The sequence below is a fragment of the Rhopalosiphum maidis genome, chromosome 3 (assembly GCF_003676215.2).
Source record: "Rhopalosiphum maidis isolate BTI-1 chromosome 3, ASM367621v3, whole genome shotgun sequence".
NCBI lineage: Eukaryota > Metazoa > Arthropoda > Insecta > Hemiptera > Aphididae > Rhopalosiphum > Rhopalosiphum maidis.
The window spans coordinates 72435634-72452884 of NC_040879.1; the positions used below are offsets into that span (position 1 = coordinate 72435634).

Consider the following 17251-nt stretch of genomic DNA (forward strand, 5'->3'; position numbering starts at 1 on the left):
TAACCTCATGCTTTGGACACACTATAAAACATACTATTGACAAATAATACAAATTCTTATTTATTTCAATTTGAATATGATCAATTATAGGATATGTACAAGTGCATTCATTAAATACACTATTTTTACGTTATAATCAAACAAAACAATCCAGTAGATTTGTACTATCTATATGGTTTATCAATATTATTGTTTCTTATCATGGGTAATACGTTTTAATTTCGTATATTTTGCAGTTTTACATTTTTTATATTATGGGTATATGATCTTCAGCTGTAAATTGTTTTCAAATTTTTTGTAATAAGAATGAAGTTTGTCCGTTAGTTTTTTTCCATATCTGAATTAATCAGTGTTGGCCGCGTACTAGTTGTCATATATAATTTTAGTACTTCTTATGGTGTGTTGTAGTGTCATTTTATAATTCATTTATAAAACATATTTAAAAGACTACATTTTTTCAGATGACAATACAGCAGTTTACTCAAGGAATGGAGACGCATGGATTCACTTATCTCACACGTGGGAAAGTATCAACATCCTACATAATGGACTGGAGAGGTCGAGAATATTGCAGGTTTAATGCAGTCTACGTATAATAGTTACTCAAGTAATTAAAATTCAATTGATAGAAGTGCATCAAAAAGATGGTGTCATGAAACCCTGACCATTACATAAAGTAAATGATTCTAATTTTCCATTATTGACTTTCATAATTTTCCAATAACCTGTTACTTTATAAACATTATACAACTCAGTTGTATTGATACTTTTGACTCATATAACAAATTCATAATTTTAAATGCTTATAAAACACTGAATTCTCAAGTTATTCTCCAACCATTATACGAATTTAATTGACTACATATTTTTTAGAAGGCAGTACGGCAGATCACTCAAGTCACTGCTGATACATGAATTCACATTTCTCACGCGTGGGATAGTATCAACAGCCTACGTTGCAAATGGACTAGAAGATGCTGAGAATAATACATGTTATATGCAATGTACGTGTAATGGTTATTGAATGTAATTGATAGGAAATGAATAGTAATGTAACAACAGTTTAGTGTCATGAAACCCTGACCATTACATTAAGTAAATGATTCTAATTTCCCATTATTAACTTTCATAAATTTCAAATAACCTGTTACACTATAAACACTATACAACTCAGTTGTATTTGATACTTTTTACTCATATTACAAATTCATAATTTAAATGCTTATAAAAACACTGAATTCTCAAGTTATTCTCCAACATATACAAATTTAATTGACTACATATTTTTAGATGGCACTACGGCAGATCACACAAGCATGCTGAGACATGGATTCACATTTCTCACACGTGGGAAAGTATCAACATCCTATGTTAATAATGGACTTGAAGATGTTGAAAATAATAATGCAATGTATGTGTATTGGTATTGAATGTAATTAGTACTAAATAATAGTAGTGTAAAAATTGAGATTTGTTAAAAATGTGAATAAAAATTTTGTAAACACCTTTAGTTTGTTATTATTACTGTTAAAGATTCCTTTAGCTATAAAATTATCTTTATTTTTACTACTTGTGTATACGATAAACAAGACGGAATTCACAAATTCATATTTTAAGTTGTATATAAAACACTCTAATATTAAGTTAATGTTTAAAAAAGTTGTCCAAATGATGAAATAAATGATTGTATTATACCATTATTAAAATCGTCACCCGTTTCATTTAACCTCATGCTTTGGACACACTATAAAACATACTATTGACAAATAATACAAATTCTTATTTATTTCAATTTGAATATGATCAATTATAGGATATTGTACAAGTGCATTCATTAAATACACTATTTTTACGTTATAATCAAACAAAACAATCCAGTAGATTTGTACTATCTTATATGGTTTTATCAATATTATTGTTTCTTATCATGGGTAATACGTTTTAATTCGTATATTTTTGCAGTTTTACATTTATATTATGGGTATATGATCTTCAGCTGTAAAGTGTTTTCAAATTTTTTGTAATAAGAATGAAGTTTGTCCGTTAGTTTTTTTCCATATCTGAATTAATCAGTGTTGGCCGCGTACTAGTTGTCATATATAAATTTTAGTACTCTTATGGTGTGTGTTGTAGTGTCATTTTATAATTCATTTATAAAACATATTTAAAAGACTACATTTTTCAGATGACAATACAGCAGTTACTCAGGAATGGAGACGCATGGATTCACTTATCTCACAAGTGGAAAGTATCAAAATCCTACATAATGGACTGGAGGAGGTCGAGAATATTGCAGGTTTAATGCAGTCTACGATATAATAGTTACTCAAAGTAATTAAATTCAATTGATAGAAGTGCATCAAAAAGATGGTGTCTATGAAACCCTGACCATTACATAAAGTAAATGATTCTAATTTTCCATTATTGACTCCTAATTTTTCCAATAACCTGTTACTTTATAAACATTATACAACTCAGTTGTATTGATACTTTTGACTCATATAAACAAATTCATAATTAAATGCTTATAAACACTGAATTCTCCAAGTTATTCTACAACCATTATACGAATTTAATTGACTACATATTTTTAGAAGGCAGTACGGCAGATCACTCAAGTCACGCTGATACATGAATCACATTCTCACGACGTGGGAGATAGTATCAAACAGCCTACGTTGCAAATGGACTAGAAGATGCTGAGAATAATACATGTTATATGCAATGTACGTGTAATGGTTATGGAATGTAATTGATAGGAAATGAATAGTAATGTAACAACAGTTTAGTGTCATGAAACCCTGACCATTACATTAAGTAAATGATTCCTAATTTCCCATTATTAACTTTCATAAATTTCAAAAACCTGTTACACTATAAAAACTATACCAACTCAGTTGTATTTGATACTTTTTACTCATATACAAATTATAATTTAAATGCTTATAAAACACTGAATTCTCAAGTTATTCTCCAACCATTATACAAATTTAATTGACTACATATTTTTAGATGGCACTACGGAAGATCACACAAGGCATGCTGAGACATGGATTCACATTCTCACACGTGGGAAAGTATCAACATCCTATGTTAATAATGGACTTGAAGATGTTGAAAATATAATGCAATGTATGGTATTGGTTATTGAATGTAATTAGTACTAAATTAATAGTAGTGTAAAAATTGAGATTGTTAAAAATGTGAATAAAAATTTTTGTAAACACCTTTAGTTTGTTATTATTACTGTTAAAGATTCCTTTAGCTATAAAATTATCTTTATTTTTACTACTTGTGTATACGATAAACAAGACGGAATTCACAAATTCATATTTTTAAGTGGTATATAAATAAACACTCTAATATTAAGTTAATGTTTAAAAAGTTGTCCAAATGATGGAAATAAATGATTGTATTATACCATTATAAAATCGTCACCCGTTTCATTTAACCTCATGCTTTGGACACACTATAAAACATACTATTGACAAATAATACAAATTCTATTTATTTCAATTTGAATATGATCAATTATAGGATATGTACAAGTGCATTCATTAAATACACTAGTTTTACGTATAATCAAACAAAACAATCCAGTAGATTTGTACTATCTTATATGGTTTATCAATATTATTGTTTCTTATCATGGGTAATACGTTGTAATTTCGTATATTTTTGCAGTTTTACATTTATATTATGGGTATATGATCTTCAGCTGTAAATTGTTTTCAAATTTTTTGTAATAAGAATGAAGTTGTCCGTTAGTTTTCTTTCCATATCTGAATTAATCAGTGTTGGCCGCGTACTAGTTGTTCATATATAAATTTTAGTACTTCTTATGGTGTGTTGTAGTGTCATTTTATAATTCATTTTAAAACATATTAAAGACTACATTTTTTCAGATGACAATACAGCAGTTTACTCAAGGAATGGAGACGCATGGATTCACTTATCTCACACGGGGAAGTATCAACATACTACATTAATGGAATGGAGGAGGTCACGAGAATATTGCAGGTTTAATGCAGTCTACGTATAATAGTTACTCAAAGTAATTAAAATTCAATTGATAGAAGTGCATCAAAAAGATGGTGTCATGAAACCCTGACCATTACATAAAGTAAATGATTCTAATTTCCATTATTGACGTTCATAATTTTCCAATAACCTGGTACTTTATAAACATATACAACTCAGTTGTATTTGATACTTTTGACTCATATAACAAATTCATAATTTAAATGCTTATAAAACACTGAATTCTCAAGTTATTCTCCAACCATTATACGAATTAATTGACTACATATTTTTAGAAGGCAGTACGGCAGATCACTCAAGTCATGCTGATACATGAATTCACATTTCTCACGCGTGGGATAGTATCAACAGCCTACGTTGCAAATGGACTAGAAGAGAGATGAGAATAATACATGTTATATGCAATGTACGTGTAATGGTTATTGAATGTAATTGATAGGAAATGAATAGTAATGTAACAACAGTTTAGTGTCATGAAACCCTGACCATTACATTAAGTAAATGATTCTAATTTCCCATTATTAACTTTCATAAATTTCAAATAACTGTTACACTATAAACACTATACAACTCAGTTGTATTTGATACTTTTTACTCATATTACAAATTCATAATTTAAATGCTTATAAAACACTGAATTCTCAAGTTATCTCCAACCATTATACAAATTTAATGACTACATATTTTTAGATGGCACTACGGCAGATCACACAAGGCATGCTGAGACATGGATTCACATTTCTCACACGTGGGAAAGTATCAACATCCTATGTAATAATGGACTTGAAGATGTTGAAAATAATAATGCAATGTATGTGTATTGGTTATTGAAGTAATTAGTATTAAATTAATAGTAGTTGTAAAAATTGAGATTTGTTAAAAATGTGAATAAAAATTTTGTAAACACCTTTAGTTGTTATTATTACTGTTAAAGATTCCTTTAGCTATAAAATTATCTTTATTTTACTACTTGTGTATACGATAAACAAGACGGAATTCACAAATTCATATTTAAGTTGTATATAAAACACTCTAATATTAAGTTAATGTTAAAAAAGTTGTCCAAATGATGAAATAAATGATTGTATTATACCATTATTAAAATCGTCACCCGTTTCATTTAACCTCATGCTTGGGACACACTATAAAACATACTATTGACAAATAATACAAATTCTTATTATTTCAATTTGAATATGATCAATTATAGGATATTGTACAAGTGCATTCATTAAATACACTATTTTTACGTTATAATCAAACAAAACAATCCAGTAGATTTGTACTATCTTATATGGTTTATCAATATTATTGTTTCTTATCATGGGTAATACGTTTTTAATTTCGTATATTTTTGCAGTTTTACATTTATATTATGGGTATATGATCTTCAGCCTGTAAATTGTTTTCAAATTTTGTAATAAGAATGAAGTTTGTCCGTTAGTTTTTTTCCATATCTGAATTAATCAGTGTTGGCCGCGTACTAGTTGTCATATATAAATTTTAGTACTTCTTATGGTGTGTTGTAGTGTCATTTTATAATTCATTTATAAAAACATATTTAAAAGACTACATTTTTTCAGATGACAATACAGCAGTTTACTCAAGGAATGGAGACGCATGGATTCACTTATCTCACACGTGGGAAAGTATCAACATCCTACATTAATGGATGGAGGAGGTCGAGAATATTGCAGGTTTAATGCAGTCTACGTATAATAGTTACTCAAAGTAATTAAAATTCAATTGATAGAAGTGCATCAAAAGATGGTGTCATGAAACCCTGACCATTACATAAAGTAAATGATTCTAATTTTCCATATTGGACTTTCATAATTTCCAATAACCTGTTACTTATAAACATTATACAACTCAGTTGTATTTGATACTTTTGACTCATATAACAAATTCATAATGTAAATGCTTATAAAACACTGAATTCTCAAGTTATCTCCAACCATTATACGAATTTAATTGAATACATATTTTTAGAAGGCAGTACGGCAGATCACTCAAGTCACGCTGATACATGAATTCACATTTCTCACGCGTGGGAAAGTATCAACAGCCTACGTGCAAATGGACTAGAAGATGCTGAGAATAAGACTGTTATATGCAATGTACGTGTAAGGGTTATGTGAATGTAATTGATAGGAAATGAATAGTAAGGTAACAACAGTTTAGTGTCATGAAACCCTGACCATTACAGTAAGTAAATGATTCTAATTTCCCATTAGTAACTTTCATAAATTTCAAATAACCTGGTGACACTATAAACACTATACAACTCAGTTGTATTTGATTACTTTTTACTCATATTACAAATTCATAATTTAAATGCTAATAAAACACTGAATTCTCAAGTATTCTCCAACATTATACAAATTTAATTGACTACATATTTTTAGATGGCACTACGGCAGATCACACAAGGCATGCTGAGACATGGATTCACATTTTCTCACACGTGGGAAAAGTATCAACATCCTATGTAATAATGGACTTGAAGATGTTGAAAATAATAATGCAATGTAGGTGTATTGGTTATTGAATGTAATTAGTACTAAATTAATAGTAGTTGTAAAAATTGAGATTTTGTTAAAAATGTGAATAAAAATTTGTAAAACACCTTTAGTTGGTATTATTACTGTAAAGATTCCTTTAGCTATAAAATTATCTTTATTTTACTACTTGTGTATACGATAAACAAGCGGACGGAATTCACAAATTCATATTTTAAGTTGTATATAAAAACACTCTAATATTAAGTTAATGTTTAAAAAGTTGTCCAAATGATTGAAATAAATGATTGTATTATACCATTATTAAAATCTGTCACCCGTTTCATTTAAACCTCATGCTTTGGACACACTATAAAACATTACTATTGACAAAATAATACAAATTATTATTTATTTCAATTTGAATATGATCAATTATAGGATATTGTACAAGTGCAATTCATTAAATACACTTATTTACGTATAATCAAACAAAACAATCCAGTAGATTTGTACTATCTAGTATGGTTTATCAATATTATTGTTTTCTTATCATGGGTAATACGTTTTAATTTCGTATATTTTTGCAGTTTTACATTATATTATGGGTAATGATCTTCAGCTGTAAATTGTTTTCAAATTTTTTGTAATAAGAATGAAGTTTGTCCGTTAGTTTTTTCCATATCTGAATTAATCAGTGTTGGCCGCGTACGTACTAGTGTCCATATATAAATTTTAGTACTTTATGGTGGTGTTGTAGTGTCATTTTATAATTCATTTATAAAACTATATTTAAAAGACTACATTTTTTCAGATGACTATACAGCAGTTTACTCAAGGAATGGAGACGCTATGGATTCATATCTCACACGTGGGAAAGTATCAACATCCTACATTAATGGACTGGAGGAGGTCGAGAATATTGCAGGTTAATGCAGTCTACGTATAATAGTTACTCAAAGTAATTAAAATTCAATTGATAGAAGTGCATCAAAAGATGGCTGTCATGAAACCCTGACCATAACATAAAGTAAATGATTCTAATTTTCCATTATTGACTTTCATAATTTTTCCAATAACCTGTACTTTATAAACATATACAACTCAGTTGTATTTGATACTTTTGACTAATATAACAAATTCATAATTAAATGCTTATAAAACACTGAATTCTCAAGTTATTCTCCAACCATTATACGAAATTTAATTGAACTACATATTTTTAGAAGGCAGTACGGCAAGATCACTCAAGTCACTGCTGATACATGAATTCACATGTCTCACGCGTGGGGATAGTATCAACAGCCTACCGTTTGCAATGGACTAGAAGATGCTGAGAATAATACATGTTATATGCAATGTACGTGTAATGGTATTGAATGTAATTGATAGGAAATGAATAGTAATGTAACAACAGTTAGTGTCATGAAACCCTGACCATTACATTAAGTAAATGATTCTAATTTCCATTATTAACGTTCATAAATTCAAAATAACCTGTTACCACCTATAAACACATATACACTCAGTGTATTGATACTTTTTACTCATATTACAAATTCATAATTTAAAGGCTTATAAAACACTGAATTCTCAAGTTATTCTCCAACCATTATACAAATTTAATTGACTACATATTTTTAGATGGCACTACGACAGATCACACAAGGCATGCTGAGACATGGATCACATTTCTCCACACGTGGGAAAGTATCAACATCCTATGTAATAATGGAACTGAAGATGTTGAAAATCAATAAGGCAATGTATGTGTATGGTTATTGAATGTAATTAGTACTAAATTAATAGTAGTGTAAAAATGAGATTTGTTAAAAATGTGAATAAAAATTTTGTAAAACACCTTTAGTTTGTTATTATTACTGTTAAAGATCCTTTAGCTATAAAATTATCTTTATTTTTAATACTTGTGTATAAGATAAACAAGACGGAATTCACAAATTCATATTTTAGTGTATATAAAACACTCTAATATTTAAGTTAATGTTTAAAAAAGTTGTCCCAAATGATGAAATAAATGATTGTATATACCATTATTAAAACTCGTCACCCGTTTCATTTAACCTCATGCTTTTGGACACACTATAAAACATACTATTGACAATAATACAAATTCTTATTTATTTCAATTTGAATATGATCAATTATAGGATATGTACAAGTGCATTCATTAAATACACTATTTTTACGTTATAATCAAACAAACAATCCAGTAGATTTGTACTATCTTATATGGTTTATCAATATTATTGTTCTTATCATGGGTAATACGTTTTAATTTCGTAAATTTTTGCAGTTTTACATTGTATATATGGGTATATGATCTTCAGCTGTAAATTGTTTTAAAATTTTTTGGAATAAGAATGAAGTTTGTCCGTTAGTTTTTTTCCATATCTGAATTAATCAGTGTTGGCCGCCGTACTAGTTGTCATATATAAATTTTAGTACTTCTTATGGTGTGTTGTAGTGTCTTTTATAATTCATTTATAAAACATATTTAAAAGACTACATTTTTTCAGATGACAATACAGCAGTTTACTCAAGGAATGGAGACGCATGGATTCACTTATCTCACACGTGGGAAAGTATCAACATCCTACATTAATGGACTGGAGGAGGTCGAGAATATTGCAGGTTTAATGCAGTCTACGTATAATAGTTACTCAAAGTAATTAAAATTCAATTGATAGAAGTGCATCAAAAAGATGGTGTCATGAAACCCTGACCATTACATAAAGTAAATGATTCTAATTTTCCATTATTGACTTTCATAATTTTCCAATAACCTGTTACTTTATAAACATTATACAACTCAGTTGTATTTGATACTTTTGACTCATATAACAAATTCATAATTTAAATGCTTATAAAACACTGAATTCTCAAGTTATTCTCCAACCATTATACGAATTTAATTGACTACATATTTTTAGAAGGCAGTACGGCAGATCACTCAAGTCACGCTGATACATGAATTCACATTTCTCACCGTGGGGATAGTATCAAACATCCTAGTTGCAAATGGAATAGAAGATGCTGAGAATAAAAATGTGTATATGCAATGTACGTGTAATGGTTATTGAATGTAATTGATAGGAAATGAATAGTAATGTAACAACAGTTTAGTGTCATGAAACCCTGACCATTACATTAAGTAAATGATTCTAATTTCCCATTATTAACTTTCATAAATTTCAAATAACCTGTTACACTATAAACACTATACAACTCAGTTGTATTTGATACTTTTTACTCATATTACAAATTCATAATGTAAATGCTTATAAAACACTGAATTCTCAAGTTATTCTCCAACCATTATACAAATTTAATTGACTACATATTTTTAGATGGCACTACGGCAGATCACACAAGGCATGCTGAGACATGGATTCACATTTCTCACACGTGGAAAGTATCAACATCCTATGTTAATTAATGGACTTGAAGATGTTGAAAATAATATATGCAATGTAGTGTATTGGTTATTGAATTGTAATTAGTACTAAATTAATAGTAGTGTAAAAATGAGATTTGTTAAAAATGTGAATAAAAATTTTGTAAACACTTTAGTTTGTTATATTTACTGTTAAAGATTCCTTTAGCTATAAAATTATCTTTATTTTACTACTTGTGTATACGATAAACAAGACGGAATTCACAAATTCATATTTTAAGTTGTATATAAAACACTCTAATATTAAGTTAATGTTTAAAAAAGTTGTCCAAATGATGAAATAAATGATTGTATTATACCATTATTAAAATCGTCACCCGTTTCATTTAACCTCATGCTTTGGACACACTATAAAACATACTATTGACAAATAATACAAATTCTTATTTATTTCAATTTGAATATGATCAATTATAGGATATTGTACAAGTGCATTCATTAAATACACTATTTTTACGTTATAATCAAACAAAACAATCCAGTAGATTTGTACTATCTTATATGGTTTATCAATATTATTGTTTCTTATCATGGGTAATACGTTTTAATTTCGTATATTTTTGCAGTTTTACATTTATATTATGGGTATATGATCTTCAGCTGTAAATTGTTTTCAAATTTTTTGTAATAAGAATGAAGTTTGTCCGTTAGTTTTTTTCCATATCTGAATTAATCAGTGTTGGCCGCGTACTAGTTGTCATATATAAATTTTAGTACTTCTTATGGTGTGTTGTAGTGTCATTTTATAATTCATTTATAAAACATATTTAAAAGACTACATTTTTTCAGATGACAATACAGCAGTTTACTCAAGGAATGGAGACGCATGGATTCACTTATCTCACACGTGGGAAAGTATCAACATCCTACATTAATGGACTGGAGGAGGTCGAGAATATTGCAGGTTTAATGCAGTCTACGTATAATAGTTACTCAAAGTAATTAAAATTCAATTGATAGAAGTGCATCAAAAAGATGGTGTCATGAAACCCTGACCATTACATAAAGTAAATGATTCTAATTTTCCATTATTGACTTTCATAATTTTCCAATAACCTGTTACTTTATAAACATTATACAACTCAGTTGTATTTGATACTTTTGACTCATATAACAAATTCATAATTTAAATGCTTATAAAACACTGAATTCTCAAGTTATTCTCCAACCATTATACGAATTTAATTGACTACATATTTTTAGAAGGCAGTACGGCAGATCACTCAAGTCACGCTGATACATGAATTCACATTTCTCACGCGTGGGATAGTATCAACAGCCTACGTTGCAAATGGACTAGAAGATGCTGAGAATAATACATGTTATATGCAATGTACGTGTAATGGTTATTGAATGTAATTGATAGGAAATGAATAGTAATGTAACAACAGTTTAGTGTCATGAAACCCTGACCATTACATTAAGTAAATGATTCTAATTTCCCATTATTAACTTTCATAAATTTCAAATAACCTGTTACACTATAAACACTATACAACTCAGTTGTATTTGATACTTTTTACTCATATTACAAATTCATAATTTAAATGCTTATAAAACACTGAATTCTCAAGTTATTCTCCAACCATTATACAAATTTAATTGACTACATATTTTTAGATGGCACTACGGCAGATCACACAAGGCATGCTGAGACATGGATTCACATTTCTCACACGTGGGAAAGTATCAACATCCTATGTTAATAATGGACTTGAAGATGTTGAAAATAATAATGCAATGTATGTGTATTGGTTATTGAATGTAATTAGTACTAAATTAATAGTAGTGTAAAAATTGAGATTTGTTAAAAATGTGAATAAAAATTTTGTAAACACCTTTAGTTTGTTATTATTACTGTTAAAGATTCCTTTAGCTATAAAATTATCTTTATTTTTACTACTTGTGTATACGATAAACAAGACGGAATTCACAAATTCATATTTTAAGTTGTATATAAAACACTCTAATATTAAGTTAATGTTTAAAAAAGTTGTCCAAATGATGAAATAAATGATTGTATTATACCATTATTAAAATCGTCACCCGTTTCATTTAACCTCATGCTTTGGACACACTATAAAACATACTATTGACAAATAATACAAATTCTTATTTATTTCAATTTGAATATGATCAATTATAGGATATTGTACAAGTGCATTCATTAAATACACTATTTTTACGTTATAATCAAACAAAACAATCCAGTAGATTTGTACTATCTTATATGGTTTATCAATATTATTGTTTCTTATCATGGGTAATACGTTTTAATTTCGTATATTTTTGCAGTTTTACATTTATATTATGGGTATATGATCTTCAGCTGTAAATTGTTTTCAAATTTTTTGTAATAAGAATGAAGTTTGTCCGTTAGTTTTTTTCCATATCTGAATTAATCAGTGTTGGCCGCGTACTAGTTGTCATATATAAATTTTAGTACTTCTTATGGTGTGTTGTAGTGTCATTTTATAATTCATTTATAAAACATATTTAAAAGACTACATTTTTTCAGATGACAATACAGCAGTTTACTCAAGGAATGGAGACGCATGGATTCACTTATCTCACACGTGGGAAAGTATCAACATCCTACATTAATGGACTGGAGGAGGTCGAGAATATTGCAGGTTTAATGCAGTCTACGTATAATAGTTACTCAAAGTAATTAAAATTCAATTGATAGAAGTGCATCAAAAAGATGGTGTCATGAAACCCTGACCATTACATAAAGTAAATGATTCTAATTTTCCATTATTGACTTTCATAATTTTCCAATAACCTGTTACTTTATAAACATTATACAACTCAGTTGTATTTGATACTTTTGACTCATATAACAAATTCATAATTTAAATGCTTATAAAACACTGAATTCTCAAGTTATTCTCCAACCATTATACGAATTTAATTGACTACATATTTTTAGAAGGCAGTACGGCAGATCACTCAAGTCACGCTGATACATGAATTCACATTTCTCACGCGTGGGATAGTATCAACAGCCTACGTTGCAAATGGACTAGAAGATGCTGAGAATAATACATGTTATATGCAATGTACGTGTAATGGTTATTGAATGTAATTGATAGGAAATGAATAGTAATGTAACAACAGTTTAGTGTCATGAAACCCTGACCATTACATTAAGTAAATGATTCTAATTTCCCATTATTAACTTTCATAAATTTCAAATAACCTGTTACACTATAAACACTATACAACTCAGTTGTATTTGATACTTTTTACTCATATTACAAATTCATAATTTAAATGCTTATAAAACACTGAATTCTCAAGTTATTCTCCAACCATTATACAAATTTAATTGACTACATATTTTTAGATGGCACTACGGCAGATCACACAAGGCATGCTGAGACATGGATTCACATTTCTCACACGTGGGAAAGTATCAACATCCTATGTTAATAATGGACTTGAAGATGTTGAAAATAATAATGCAATGTATGTGTATTGGTTATTGAATGTAATTAGTACTAAATTAATAGTAGTGTAAAAATTGAGATTTGTTAAAAATGTGAATAAAAATTTTGTAAACACCTTTAGTTTGTTATTATTACTGTTAAAGATTCCTTTAGCTATAAAATTATCTTTATTTTTACTACTTGTGTATACGATAAACAAGACGGAATTCACAAATTCATATTTTAAGTTGTATATAAAACACTCTAATATTAAGTTAATGTTTAAAAAAGTTGTCCAAATGATGAAATAAATGATTGTATTATACCATTATTAAAATCGTCACCCGTTTCATTTAACCTCATGCTTTGGACACACTATAAAACATACTATTGACAAATAATACAAATTCTTATTTATTTCAATTTGAATATGATCAATTATAGGATATTGTACAAGTGCATTCATTAAATACACTATTTTTACGTTATAATCAAACAAAACAATCCAGTAGATTTGTACTATCTTATATGGTTTATCAATATTATTGTTTCTTATCATGGGTAATACGTTTTAATTTCGTATATTTTTGCAGTTTTACATTTATATTATGGGTATATGATCTTCAGCTGTAAATTGTTTTCAAATTTTTTGTAATAAGAATGAAGTTTGTCCGTTAGTTTTTTTCCATATCTGAATTAATCAGTGTTGGCCGCGTACTAGTTGTCATATATAAATTTTAGTACTTCTTATGGTGTGTTGTAGTGTCATTTTATAATTCATTTATAAAACATATTTAAAAGACTACATTTTTTCAGATGACAATACAGCAGTTTACTCAAGGAATGGAGACGCATGGATTCACTTATCTCACACGTGGGAAAGTATCAACATCCTACATTAATGGACTGGAGGAGGTCGAGAATATTGCAGGTTTAATGCAGTCTACGTATAATAGTTACTCAAAGTAATTAAAATTCAATTGATAGAAGTGCATCAAAAAGATGGTGTCATGAAACCCTGACCATTACATAAAGTAAATGATTCTAATTTTCCATTATTGACTTTCATAATTTTCCAATAACCTGTTACTTTATAAACATTATACAACTCAGTTGTATTTGATACTTTTGACTCATATAACAAATTCATAATTTAAATGCTTATAAAACACTGAATTCTCAAGTTATTCTCCAACCATTATACGAATTTAATTGACTACATATTTTTAGAAGGCAGTACGGCAGATCACTCAAGTCACGCTGATACATGAATTCACATTTCTCACGCGTGGGATAGTATCAACAGCCTACGTTGCAAATGGACTAGAAGATGCTGAGAATAATACATGTTATATGCAATGTACGTGTAATGGTTATTGAATGTAATTGATAGGAAATGAATAGTAATGTAACAACAGTTTAGTGTCATGAAACCCTGACCATTACATTAAGTAAATGATTCTAATTTCCCATTATTAACTTTCATAAATTTCAAATAACCTGTTACACTATAAACACTATACAACTCAGTTGTATTTGATACTTTTTACTCATATTACAAATTCATAATTTAAATGCTTATAAAACACTGAATTCTCAAGTTATTCTCCAACCATTATACAAATTTAATTGACTACATATTTTTAGATGGCACTACGGCAGATCACACAAGGCATGCTGAGACATGGATTCACATTTCTCACACGTGGGAAAGTATCAACATCCTATGTTAATAATGGACTTGAAGATGTTGAAAATAATAATGCAATGTATGTGTATTGGTTATTGAATGTAATTAGTACTAAATTAATAGTAGTGTAAAAATTGAGATTTGTTAAAAATGTGAATAAAAATTTTGTAAACACCTTTAGTTGTTATTATTACTGTTAAAGATTCCTTTAGCTATAAAATTATCTTTATTTTTACTACTTGTGTATACGATAAACAAGACGGAATTCACAAATTCATATTTTAAGTTGTATATAAAACACTCTAATATTAAGTTAATGTTTAAAAAAGTTGTCCAAATGATGAAATAAATGATTGTATTATACCATTATTAAAATCGTCACCCGTTTCATTTAACCTCATGCTTTGGACACACTATAAAACATACTATTGACAAATAATACAAATTCTTATTTATTTCAATTTGAATATGATCAATTATAGGATATTGTACAAGTGCATTCATTAAATACACTATTTTTACGTTATAATCAAACAAAACAATCCAGTAGATTTGTACTATCTTATATGGTTTATCAATATTATTGTTTCTTATCATGGGTAATACGTTTTAATTTCGTATATTTTTGCAGTTTTACATTTATATTATGGGTATATGATCTTCAGCTGTAAATTGTTTTCAAATTTTTGTAATAAGAATGAAGTTTGTCCGTTAGTTTTTTTCCATATCTGAATTAATCAGTGTTGGCCGCGTACTAGTTGTCATATATAAATTTTAGTACTTCTTATGGTGTGTTGTAGTGTCATTTTATAATTCATTTATAAAACATATTTAAAGACTACATTTTTTCAGATGACAATACAGCAGTTTACTCAAGGAATGGAGACGCATGGATTCACTTATCTCACACGTGGGAAAGTATCAACATCCTACATTAATGGACTGGAGGAGGTCGAGAATATTGCAGGTTTAATGCAGTCTACGTATAATAGTTACTCAAAGTAATTAAAATTCAATTGATAGAAGTGCATCAAAAAGATGGTGTCATGAAACCCTGACCATTACATAAAGTAAATGATTCTAATTTCCATTATTGACTTTCATAATTTTCCAATAACCTGTTACTTATAAACATTATACAACTCAGTTGTATTTGATACTTTTGACTCATATAACAAATTCATAATTTAAATGCTTATAAAACACTGAATTCTCAAGTTATTCTCCAACCATTATAAAATTTAATTGACTACATATTTTTAGAAGGCAGTACGGCAGATCACTCAAGTCACGCTGATACATGATTCACATTTCTCACCCGTGGGATAGTATCAACAGCCTACGTTGCAAATGGACTAGAAGATGCTGAGAATAATACATGTTATATGCAATGTACGTGTAATGGTATTGAATGTAATTGATAGGAAATGAATAGTAATGTAACAACAGTTTAGTGTCATGAAACCCTGACCATTACATTAAGTAAATGATTCTAATTTCCATTATTAACTTTCATAAATTTCAAATAACCTGTTACACTATAAACACTATACAACTCAGTTGTATTTGATACTTTTTACTCATATTACAAATTCATAATTTAAATGCTTATAAAACACTGAATTCTCAAGTTATTCTCCAACCATTATACAAATTTAATTGACTACATATTTTTAGATGGCACTACGGCAGATCACACAAGGCATGCTGAGACATGGATTCACATTCTCACACGTGGGAAAGTATCAACATCCTATGTAATAATGGACTTGAAGATGTTGAAATAATAATGCAATGTATGTGTATTGGTTATTGAATGTAATTTGTATTACTAAATTAATAGTAGTGTAAAAATTGAGATTTGTTAAAAATGTGAATAAAATTTTGTAAACACTTTAGTTTGTTATTTAATGTTAAAGATTCCTTTAGCTATAAAATTATCTTTATTTTTTACTACTTGGTATACGATAAACAAGACGGAATTCACAAATTCATATTTTAAGTTGTATATAAAACACTCTAATATTAAGTTAATGTTTAAAAAGTTGTCCAAAATGATGAAAAAAATGATTGTATTATACCATTATTAAAATCGTCACCCGTTTCATTTAAC

General features: G+C 28.2%; 1 long non-coding RNA gene across 1 annotated transcript; it reads left to right on the forward strand.

Moving 5' to 3' along the window:
- The first annotated feature begins 15809 nt into the window (after positions 1–15809).
- Positions 15810–16420, forward strand: LOC113556398. Its single transcript, XR_003405522.1, has 3 exons — positions 15810–15927; positions 15991–16208; positions 16402–16420. It is a non-coding gene; the product is annotated as an uncharacterized LOC113556398 (long non-coding RNA).
- The last annotated feature ends 831 nt before the right edge of the window (positions 16421–17251 follow it).